This window comes from Polypterus senegalus, chromosome 7 (genome assembly GCF_016835505.1).
Source record: "Polypterus senegalus isolate Bchr_013 chromosome 7, ASM1683550v1, whole genome shotgun sequence".
In the NCBI taxonomy this organism is placed as follows: Eukaryota; Metazoa; Chordata; class Cladistia; order Polypteriformes; family Polypteridae; genus Polypterus; species Polypterus senegalus.
Genome location: NC_053160.1, coordinates 180,259,280 through 180,271,627, shown reverse-complemented (window position 1 = coordinate 180,271,627; position 12,348 = coordinate 180,259,280). Strand labels below are relative to the sequence as shown.

General features: G+C 41.0%; 1 protein-coding gene across 1 annotated transcript in view; it reads left to right on the top strand.

Annotated features, from left to right (window-relative positions):
- Positions 1 to 12,348, top strand: part of LOC120533043 (zinc finger and BTB domain-containing protein 7C) — a 158,372-nt gene that overhangs the window by 48,814 nt on the left and 97,210 nt on the right. Inside the window, exon 2 of the mRNA XM_039759670.1 lies at positions 8,412 to 8,476. The gene's annotated coding sequence lies outside the window, so the exon portion shown is untranslated. The remainder of the gene's footprint in view (positions 1 to 8,411; positions 8,477 to 12,348) is intronic.

The following is a 12,348-nucleotide window of genomic DNA, read 5'->3' as shown; positions in this document are numbered from 1 at the left end:
AAGTCAGGAACAAACCCCAGGCAGGGCGCCAGCCCACCACAGGGCACACACACCCACCAGCAAAAATTTAGGATCGCCAATCCACCTAACCTGCATGTCTTTGGAGTGTGGGAGGAAACCCATGCAAACACAGGGAGAACATGCAAACTCCAAGCAGAGAGGACCCAGGATGCAAACCTGGGTCTCCTACCTGCGAGGCAGCAGCACTACCCACTACACCACCGTGCCACCCTACAATCTTTTAGCTTAGTTATTAGCACTTTACAAATGCAAAGTTACTTGTGGATGCCCTGCAGTTCTTTCCAGCGGGCGCACAATGAGTCAAAGGTGAGTACTGAACAAATAGACTTGTGGTTAAAAGTCCAGTGCCTTAGCAAGGCCATCAATGTATAGAACTAAAACATCATTTCATCCATCCATTTTCTAACCTGCTCATAGGCCTTCCAAACTGCAGGGAAATACTTGAGGGCTGGTGGCAGAATTGGCACTCCAGCCACCATAAAAAAATGTCACACTGGTTCCACTCACACTGATCTAGTGTGGTGCTGAGGTGTCACCCATTGCACGGCCACACTGGGTCCTTATCTGGGATCCTGAGTTGGTTTGTCGTGTTGTGGGTACGACAATGGGCTGTATCAGCACCTGCTCCTAATCCTTCCTTGTTTCCTCATCTATTTCACAGTTACAGGGAGCTGGAGCTGAGCCTAGCAGTTTGAGGTTAGACCTCTTATATCTTTGAAAGATGCTGAGAAATTAGTTCACACGTTTGTGTTCAGTCGACTAGATTACTGTAATGCACTCCTCTCAGGACCACCAAAGAAAGACATAAATCACTTGCAAGGAGTGCAGAATGCAGCTGCTAGAATCCTAACTAGGAAAAGAAAATCCGAACACATCTCTTCAGTTTTGATGTCACTACACTGGTTACCTGTGTCATTCAGGATTGACTTAAATTCTGCTTATGGTTTATAAAGCCTTAAATAATCTCACTCCATCTTATATATCAGAATGTCTGACATCTTATATTCCAAATCGTAACCTTAGATCCTCAAATGAGTGTCTGCTTAGAATTCCAAGAACAAAACCTAAAAGAAGTGGTGAGGCGGGCAGGCGGCCTTCTGCTGCTATGCACCTAAAATCTGGAATAGCCTGCCAATAGGAATTGGCCAGGCTGATACAGTAGAGCAGTTTAAAACACTGCTGAAAACACATTACTTTAACATGGCCTTCTCCTAACTTCACTTTAACTTAATCCTGATACTCTGTATGTTCAATTCATCATAATAACTATTCATGGTGGCTCTAAAATCCGTACTGACCCCTACTCTCTCTTCTGTTTCTTTTTCCGGTTTCTTTGTGGTGGCAGCCTGCGCCACCTCCACCTAATCAAAGCTTCATGATGCTCCAACAATGATGGATGGATTAAAAGGCAGAAGTCTACATGACCATCATCATCAAGCCCTTCTGTGAGAACCCTAAATCCAAAGAGGACTGTTTCATTTATGTGAGGTAGAATGCCCAGAGGGGACTGGGTGGTCTCATGGTCTGGAATCCCTACAGATTTTATTTTTTTCTCCAGCCATCAGGAGTTTTTTTTGTTTTTTCTGTCCCCCCTGGCCATCAGACCTTACTCTTATTCTATGTTAATTAATGTTGACTTATTTTGTTTTCTTATTGTGTCTTTTATTTTTCTATTCTTCATTATGTAAAGCACTTTGAGCTACTGTTTGTATGAAAATGTGCTATAGAAATAAATGTTGTTGTTGAGGTACAACGCCAACCAAGAACTAACCCTGGATGAGACAGCAGTCTAATATAAGTCACATTTATGCATGTGGCTACACTCACACCTATATCTTGTATGTTAATATTGAATTAGGCTGACAAGGGATGTTCTGGGCAAAGAAGCATCAGGAAGGGCGCAGTAAACAACAACAACATTTATTTCTATAGCACATTTTCATACAAATAATGGAGCTCAAAGTGCTTTATATGATGAAGTAAAGAGGAAAAACAGACACAGTAAGAATTAAAATAAGACAACACTAATTAACATAGAATAAGATTAAGGTCCAATGGCCAGCGAAGACAGAAAAAACAAAAAAAAAAACTCCATAGAGAAAAAATAAAATCTGCAGGGGTTCCAGGCCACAAGACCACCCAGCCCTCTTTGTATTTAGGGTTCTCTTGGAAGGACTTGCTGATGGTGGTCATGTAGACTTCTGGCATTTAATCCATCAATGTAGGAATATCATGGTGCTTTGATTAGGTGATGATGGTGTAGATCACCACCACAGAAAACCGGGAAAAGAAACAGAAGAGAGAGTAGGGGTTAGTACAGATTTTAGAGCCACCATGAATAGTTATGATAATAAATTGAATATACAGAATATCAAGATTAAATTAAAATGAAGTTATGAGAAGGCCATGTTAAAGTAATGAGTTCTCAGCAGTGTTTTAAAGTGCTCTACTGTATCAGCCTGATGAATATCTATTGGCAGGCTATTCCAGATTTTAGGTGCATAGCAGCAGAAGGCCGCCCGCCTCACCACTTCTTTTAAGTTTAGCTTTTGGAATTCTAAGCAGGCAGGTGTCAGACATTCCGATATATTAAGATGGAGTGAGATTATTTAAGGCTTTGTAAACCATTAGCAGTATTTTAAAGTCAATTCTGAATGACACAGGCAACCAGTGTAGTGACATCAAAACTGGAGAAATGTGCTCGGATTTTCTTTTCCTAGTTAGGATTCTAGCAGCTGCATTCTGCACTCGTTGCAAACGATTTATGTCTTTTTTGGGTAGTCCTGAGAGGAGTGCGTTACAGTAATCTAGTCGACTGAAAACAAACGCGTGAACTTTTTCTTGAACTATTTCTCAGCATCTTTCAGTGATATAAGAGGTCTAACTTTTGCTATGTTTCTTAAGTGAAAAAATGCTGTCCTAGTGGTCTGATTAATATGCGATTTAAAATTCAGATTACAGTCAACAGTTACCCCTAAGTTTTTTACTTCCGTCTTAACTTTTAATCCTAATGCATCAAGTTTATTTCTAATAACCTCATTATATCCATTATTGCCAATCACTAAAATCTCTGTTTTCTCTCTATTTAGCTTGAGATAATTACTGCTCATCCATTTAGAAACACAAGCAAGACATTGTGTTAGTGAATCAAGAGAGTCGGGGTCATCAGGTGCGATTGATAAATACAGCTGCGTGTCATCAGCATAGCTGTGGTAACTCACGTTGTGCCCTGAGATAATCTGACCTAACGGAAGCATGTAAATCGAAAAGAGCAGCAGACCCAGGATAGAACCTTGTGGAACACCATATAGGATATCAGGGGTCTTTGAGTTGTAATTACCACAACTAGCAAAGAATTTTCTCCCTGCCAGGTAGGATTCAAACCAATTTAAGACACTGCCAGAGAGGCCCACCCATTGACTAAGGCGATTTCTAAGAATGTTGTGATCAATGGTGTCAAATGCGGCACTCAGATCTAAGAGGATGAGAACAGATAAATGGCCTCTGTCTGCATTCACCCGCAAGTCATTTACTACTTTAACGAGTGCAGTTTCTGTGCTGTGATTTGTTCTGAAACCTGACTGAAATTTATCAAGAATAGCAGGTTTATTGAGGTGGTCATTTAACTCCATAATGACTGCCTTCTCTAGAATTTTACTTAAGAAAGGCAGGTTAGAAATAGGGCTAAAATTTTCAAAAGCAGAGGAGTTGAGATTATTTTTCTTGAGCAGGGGTTTAACTACAGCAGTCTTAAGACAGTCTGGGAAGACCCCCTTATCTAATGACGAGTTTACTATGTCAAGAATACTATCAATTAGCATGCCCGATACTTCTTTTGAAAAAAACTTATTGGCATTGGGTCAAGGACGCAAAAGTCAAGGAGAAGGGGCTAAGCACAGCCATATGGGAAAAAATTCTGCATCAACCAGATCTCCCCACCTACCACAAACAGAAGATCTTTATTTTGTACAGTGCCCTTTTATACAGTAGGGCACACCATCCCAAGGCACAAATGTAACTTTACATTCATTTACGTATCTGTAATGCAGGCAATTTAGAAGCACACAGTTAGCTGAATGCATGGATGGAGCTGTCATCAGTGCCAGACTGGGAAGCTTATTCAGGCCGGGAATCCCAAGTCTAACCCAGGATATCCTGCAGGATAGACTGGCATCCCAACGGGGGTAGAACTGTTAACATGTCCGGTTGGGAGGCTTTAATGAACTGGAGCACAAGAATGGAGACACAACCTGACCTGGATGGTCCTCAGTTTCAGTCCCTGATCATATAATGGATGAGCAATGGATATGTGGACCTTCTGAATTTGTCTCCCCAGTACGAAAGGTGGGAGGAGCCCAGTATGAACACCAGAGGGCTGTCTGGGTACGGAATGGTCATGGTCCTGGGGTACTGCAGTGAGTGCTGTGAAAAATGGACCTCCATATTTTGGGTAACTTCCATTTGAACCAGATCTGCTGCTGGCATGTAATGCTACAACACCAGAAGTGCTTCCGGGTCTAGCATGAAGGAGATGTTCTGAGTCAGAGTCATGACGCAGAGGAGGAGAAGGAGTTTTGTTAATGATAAATATATTGTGTGAGTGTTAAAAAGCCTGTAAATGTGATTTTGGGTAAAGAAATTTTTATTTTATCCCTAAACTGTGTTTGGATGAGTTATGTCTACTGTAGTGTTTGGGGCTCCGTGACTCCCCCTAGTGGTCATAACAGATCGGGACAAAACAAAGTGGTCTCAGTTTATAGTGAAGGATTCAACTTCCCATAGTTACAATGAATTTTAATAAAATTATAAAAAAAATTGGAGAAGATTTTAGAGTGAGAAATGCTGGTAAAACCAAAAAGGAGTGTATTTTATGACTAGCAGCAAGTTTACGTTTAAAGTTCAGTGCCAATAAGCTCTGCTGCCTGCGAGAAGCTGATGTGGGCAGTGAGGTAGCACTGAATTAAACTGCTGTCTTTAGTTATCTTTCTACCACACTGAGGGGATAACCTTGGGTCTCTAGCCCATGTTGCTGTTTGGTGTTTGGTGTGATATAAAGAACTAGAGTCCTTCTGCCACCAAAATAATTTACTGGGATGGTCCTTTAAATGCAACTACAGGCTTTTGAGACCCTAGCAGATGTCCAACATGATGGCGAATACGGTCATGTGGACATTCTAGTGGCCTGCATAAGTGTAATCACATAAATGGAATCAACTGAGATATCTTCAGATGGGACAGGAGATGGGCAGAAGCTGAGAGCAATTCTGAGATTCTCAAATTAGACAGATGGCCTGAACCCCATATTTCTGTGTGTTCTCTTTGGAGCAGTTGGGCTTTTATATGGTTTATCCATTTTGGCGTCACGGTATTGGTGCTTCGAAGTGTGTGTTAATACCAAAGCACTTACAGTTTCAGATTTTCATCGCTAGCAGCAGGCCCGAGTGCTTCACTCAAGTGTGAGACGTCACGGGCACGCCTGCTTTGTTCTTCACAAGAGACAATCCCAAGTGCTGATGTCAATGACAAGTCATCTAGTCCATGGAACGCCTGTGACATCAGATGTCAGAGAAACACACTCTGGTGCTCAAAAGAATTTCTCTTGGCATGTATTCTACACATGGCCACTAGTATTATGGAAGATTTCACTTTTTTTGCTATGTTTGGCTTCCTTAATTATATGAAAGGAATAACAAACATATCATACTATTATAACAGTTACACAATTGACAGAATTGTTAGCAATGAATTGATTCTCCTCACCTTACTGCATAAAATTCATAGGTGCTTATACACCAGAGTGTATGTGGTGAGGCCCAATCACCTGCTGCATGTAGGGCCTGTGCCACCAAACTCCTGAGTGACCTTCTTCCTGCTATAGTTCTGTGTTTTAATAAATTCCTAAATGTCAGCTTCAACTTCTTGTTGTTCATAGCTGTTGCTATTTTCGGTTTTCTGTAGTGGTGCATCATGCTTTATACTATGTGACAGAGTAGGGCTTTCTCGCACCCTTGTACCCTCAGACCACTCGTCAGACACCAGATCAAAAGTCCAATTATTATTTATTATAATAATAATGTGCACAAAGCACTCTTCTCTCCACAATTCTCAATAAACAAATAAACAATAACCAATCCTCCAAACTCCCAGACGCTTAGCCACCCTGCCTCCCAACTCAGCACGTCTGTCTGGGATCTTCCACAGTCCTTTATACTCCTTGACCCGGAAGTGTTTCACCCTCTTTGTCCATGCGACCTGGAACACTTCCGGGTCAGATAAAAATCCTTCTTTTTCTTCACCCAGGCTGAGGGGCCTGAGTTGCCTCGAAAGCTTGCATATTGTAATCTTTTTAGTTACCCAATAAAAGGGGTCATTTTGCTTGGCTTTTCTCTTCACCCAGGCGTAAGGCAAATAGTCTGTGGGGCTCCCTGCAGTGACTCCTGGTGTCCCCCATGGTATCCAGCAGGGCTGTGCATTAAAGGTTCATTGTCCATAAGTCCCTGCTGGCATTCAGGGCACCTCTATGCTGCAAGGAGGGCTCCATCTGGTGGCCTGGGGATGAACTGCTGGCCATGTACCACAACTAATTTCACATGGATGCTTTTTAAATGGGGCCAAAGAATCGCAGTTGAGCTACGTTCAGATTCTGGATGTTCAACACATTGAGAAAAGTTGATTTTAGCATTGTGTGTGTGTGTGTGTGTGAAAAAACATGTGCAACAATAACTTCTGAAATAATTGACCGCTCTTTTTCAAACAAGTTGCATCTTTTTTGTATTGTCACAGGTTCTGGGTTTGTAGTTTCTGGTCCAATACTTATATCCATATCCTTCACAAATGGCTTGCCTATGTCCAACGATAACTGCAATAGAAACTGTTCAATTTAACCGGGATTTTTGTAGTCTGCTCCATTTAGTCATAGGGCCAATCCTATTGATTTGCAAAATTTTTGCATGAGTATTTTTTGAGCTATCTAGTCTCCTTAACTAGGGATGTACACACACATAGAAAGTTACATGGAAGCACACACACTGTGGAGAGCTCACAGCTTCTTTGCCTTACAAGAGCACATGCTGGATGATGAAAAGAAAGAAATGAAGACACACAAACACTCACAATACACCTGTAAAAGGTCAACATGGACAGAAACTTTAACTTACCCCTGGACTTCATTTGACCAATTGTGTTTAGTTTCAAATCCAATATTATTTAAGTTGTCCTCATTCCTGTTCATTCCACTAAGTGTTTAATTGTGTACGTGGTGACCACTTGACAGACCAGAGCAAGGCAGAAGAAATTGTTTGGGTACCAGCCCAGTATCCCCATTTATTAAGTAAACAAAAGAAAGCAAAGGGATGTACTGCATTCCAACTGAAAAGATGGCTGACCAGAATCAGTCCACACAGAGTTCTCTCTTTCTTTGCCTTTCTTGGATCTTACATGGGAGCTCATTCAGGACCAACTCCTGGTTGTGAATCTGCTGCCACCTTCTTTTACCGTCTGATTTTATGGAATTCTGACTGGAAGGGTTGGGGCCAACTCTGGGCATTATTAAAGGGCCTCTGTGGCCATGCTGAGTTTCTTCTCAGGGCTGCATGTAGAAGAGAAAATACCTTTAGCAACAGCACCCCTTGTCATCCTGGAGTGGTATCAACGGGTAACAACGTAATGAATATTACATCAGTTAATATACTTGATTCAAAATTATTACACAGTACAAGAAATTGTATTGTATTGTAAAAATCTTCCATTGAGTGATTTCCTGTTGCATCGCTAAAGTGACATTTACTGTATATGGAAATGCTGTAATGAGCCAGTTATGTTTGCTGCAGAGTACATGAAAATACCATAATTAAAATATTCATTATAAAAACGGTGCATCACACACGTCAGTATCTGTGTTTGTGGATATCTATCTATCTATCTATAGTACCTTCTATATCTATCTATCTATTATATAGTGCCTTTCACATCTATCTATCTATCTATTATATAGTGCCTTTCATATCTATCTATCTATTATATAGTGCCTTTCACATCTATCTATCTATCTATCTATCTATCTATCTATCTATCTATCTATCTATCTATCTATCTATCTATCTATCCCAAAGGCAGTCTTTTCATGGATCAGTTAAATAAAACTGTGTGTGTCTGCTAAATGTTGCTCCTCTTTGTGCTCCTCTTTGTGCTCCATGTTGGTTTCATAATTTATTTATAATCTAATATACTCCTCAGCCCCACTCTTTCAAAAATATTGTGCAGGCAATGAGACTAATTATCCATTAGTAATGGACACAATGAAGTTGGTATTACTGAAGGATGATTCTCAGTATTAGTTTTTAAGCAATACGGAGAACTCAAACATATGTGTTCTTTTTTCCATTTTTCAGAAGATACGCTCAAAAGAAAAGAAAAGCTCTTGGTTGGTGTGCAAGAGGGAATCTGCCCACTCCAAGTAAGACACATTTTATTTAATGGATTACTTTGCTGTAATGGTGCCAGAGTGATTTATGCCAGCATGTCAAAGTTTTAGCAGGTTTGAACTTCAGACCAGTGTGGACGTAAAGGGCAATGCTCTCCTAGCCTGAGTGGCTTCTCTCACTTTTCAGTGCAGATGACTGACTTTAATGGACCAGAACTTTACCTCTTCAGCTTTGCCAAAAAAAAACTACATATTTCATAATCATGAGAAAAGTTTCCAGCAGGCAAAAGGTTGGTAATCCAAGGATTTGCAGAAAGCAAGAAAATGTCCCATCTCTGAGTTCAGATGATGAAGCTGGGCATTAAGGTACTAGGTGGGAGTCAACCTTTGCTAATGCACAGACCTCCACTCACTTAAATGGCTGACCAGTGTACAATTTCCACACTGTGAAAATGGAATATTAGACTAGTGTGCTAACAGGAGAAAGAACAGAGTGACTATCGGCTGGTAAGTTAGTTTAAATTTATCATTTAAAAGCCATCCCTGCGGCTCCACACTTTAAATATCAATAAACTAAAAGGTGTCGCTAGCTAAGAGGAGGTAAGGACTGCTCCAAAACACAGCGGTAGACTGGCTCCCCACTCCTGACGTCAGGCTTCCCCCACCCCACAGCCCGTAGCGTCTGTCTTGGATTAGCGTGGATATATATCACTCCTGCAAGCGAATTATGATTCTTAGCGCGATGAGAGAAGTCGCAAAATCAACCGGAATGTTCAAGCAAATTCTAAAAAAAACACATCTAAATCTGTTAAGTTATTTTCTCGTTTGCTAGCTAAGCGAATGTAAGGTACGTCCTGAGGCTGGCGTGTGAGTGAGGAGGGCCCCGCCCCCTTCCCCACAGTCCACTGCATGTTTCTGTCGCACAAATAAATTGGTACCACAAGCAAACTATGATACTTGGCACAATAAGAGAAGTCACAAAATCAACCAGAATGTTTAAGCAAATTAGAGAAAAAAACCCGATCTAAATCCGTTAAGTAGTTCTCTCGTGAAAAGCGGACTGACAGACAGACAGACATTGGATTTTATTTATTTGGAGATGAGAAAATATCAACATTATTAACAACATTAAAAGTAATACTTAAAAAATGACAATATTGCATGTGTGGTAGGCTGTTCAACTAACATAAAAAATAATAAAAATAGTGAGAAAAATAATTAGCATTAGTTGCGTGGGTAATATTTAAATATGTAAAGTGCAATTGTTATACAAAGACAAAATAATAATCTTTAGGTAAGAATTTCAATAAAATAACATTGTCAAACTATACTCGCGGATAAGTCAGGACTTGATTTTACCATAAAATTTCTTGTATTTTATAAAGTCGTGGAATAAGTCAAATGTGAAAAACTCACGCTATTGGTCCAAGAGATTACGATATGCCAATGCCCATCTGAGAGAGGAACCACAGAGCACACGGCCTTCTTGTTTCTATGTGGGCGTGGCAATGCGCTGTATCAGCAGGTGCTCCTAACCTCTCTCTCTCTCTCTCTCTCTCCCTCTCTCTCTCTCTCCCTCTCTCTCTCTCTCTCTCTCTCCCTCTCTCTCTCTCCTCTCTCTCTCTCTCCCCTCTCTCTCTCTTTCTCTCTCTCTCTCTCCTCTCTCCCTCTCTCCTCTCTCTCTCTCTCTCCCTCTCTCCCTCTCCCTCTCTCCTCTCTCTCTCTCCCTCCCTCTCTCTCTTCTATGTGACCACACGGTGATACGCGAAATGCTCTGAGGCCACGTTTGCTCTGTTTTTTGTATCTCACACCCTCATACACCTTTATCATAAGAGCATCCTTTATCTATGATGGAGTGTTCGATCAGAAGAAAATATAAAGCTGGCTTAAAATTAAATAAAGTTGAAGTAGCGAAATAAATTAGTAACTGCGCTGCTGCAACAAAATTCGATGCGTCTGAGAAACTGATGCGAGATTGGAGGAGGCAAGTAAATAAATAAAAAAAAAAATTAGGTGTCGTACTTTTGAACGAGCATATTAGTCGGGATCTGATTTTATGAACGATTTATCGGGTTTTAAGACCCGACTTATACATGAGTATATACGGTATGCCAAGCCAGCATTGTGCACAAGGCAGGAGTCAGTCCTGGAGAGGTGGCCAAGCGTAACAGAGATTTATATGTGTGTTATTGTCTAGTTGTTTGTCTTTTTTAACATGTAGATTTCATTTATGACCTTAGTTTTAAGTTTTGTTTGTTCTGATTTATCGACTCTCAGTTCAGTGATCTTTTCTGGGTTCTGTGTTTTTGCTCACAGTCATTTTTTGGGCATTTTACAAGTGTCCTTATCAACAGGCACATTGTAGATCACACTTACTGTATGCACACATCCATCCATCCATCCATTATCCAACCCACTATATCCTAACTACAGGGTCATGGGGGTCTGTTGGAGCCAATCCCAGCCAACACAGGGCGCAAGGCAGGAAAGAAACCCGGGCAGGGCGCCAGCCCACCGCAGGGCACACACACCCACACACCAAGCACACACTAGGGACAATTTAGAATCGCCAATGCACCTCACCTGCATGTCTTTGGCCTGTGGGAGGAAACCCACGCAGACACGGAGAGAACATGCAAACTCCACGCAAGGAGGACCTTATGCACACACTTACACCCAAATAGGGCCAATTTAGAATCGAAAGTTCACCTAACCTGCAATGTTTTTTTGGGAGAAAAACCACCGTGAGGAAAATCCCACAAACACATGGAGAGAATATGCAAACACCACACGAACAGTGAATGGGTGATAAATCTGAATTTAGGATATTGAGTTTCTGACGCTGCAATGCCCCCTGCCATCCAGAGTTTGATTAACATTAAAAAGTTAAATGTTAATGGTAATATGAATTACGAATGTTGTTAATTAATATTATTGGCAATAGGAAGAACTGGATTGCTTTCAGTAATGTTTGTGATGCCTTAACAGTGCTCAATGTCATTAATTTGTTTTTGCCCACATAATCCAACCTAAGGGTTGCAGGGTACATTGAAGCAGGCAGGAACCATTCACAGATGGGACACCAGTCCATCACAGTCACGACGTCTTGATGGTCACAAAACAAAACTACACCTATATATTCATAGTTGGTGTGTCTTTCTCTGGTGGCCAAATTAATTCCATTACTGGTCAGATTTTACATTTTAGCTTTCAGCACACAACGGTTCATTTTCTTTTTTTTTTTTCTTTTTTATTGTCCCTCCTTGTTTTGCATCATTTTTATTTTGTACCAAGTCTGAATTTAGATAGCTGCTCCCTCCTCTGCCCCTCTGTGTTCCTTCAGTGCTGCGTGAGGTTTTTTCCACCCACACACAAAGGCTGCAGCTTTACCTTAAGCCAGCAAAAGTGTGGAACGACGTCAACCCTCTGCCCTCCTCCTCAGTGATTCCTCCTAAATCAGCACGAGCAAAATCGAAAAGGAAACAATTGACTTATTAATATTTCATAGCAGGTGACAGTATAACAAATTATCATTTTTAAAGTGACACACTCCATTTCTGAATTGTGAAAGCCTGTGTGTTTTTGCCTCACTGCTAATGAACATGAGACAGGGTGGTAGCTCACCCCTGTTGGATTCTAACTGATGATCGGATAACTTTCTGTGGGCCTGTCCTGCTTCTTTGGGTCTTTTTCCCTTTATGAGCATGTCTAGCCTTTCCTGATAGCTATGACATGTAATCTAACAAGTAAACTACTACACTCGCTGTATTCTGGGGTTAACAAATCTCTGATACGCAGGTTAAAGTCGGCCTATAATGCTGCCACTCGCTTTGTGGCTGGGGCAAGAAAGTCTGACTCTGTTTCTCTAATATTAGCTTCTTTACACTGGCTGCCTGTCAGTTTTT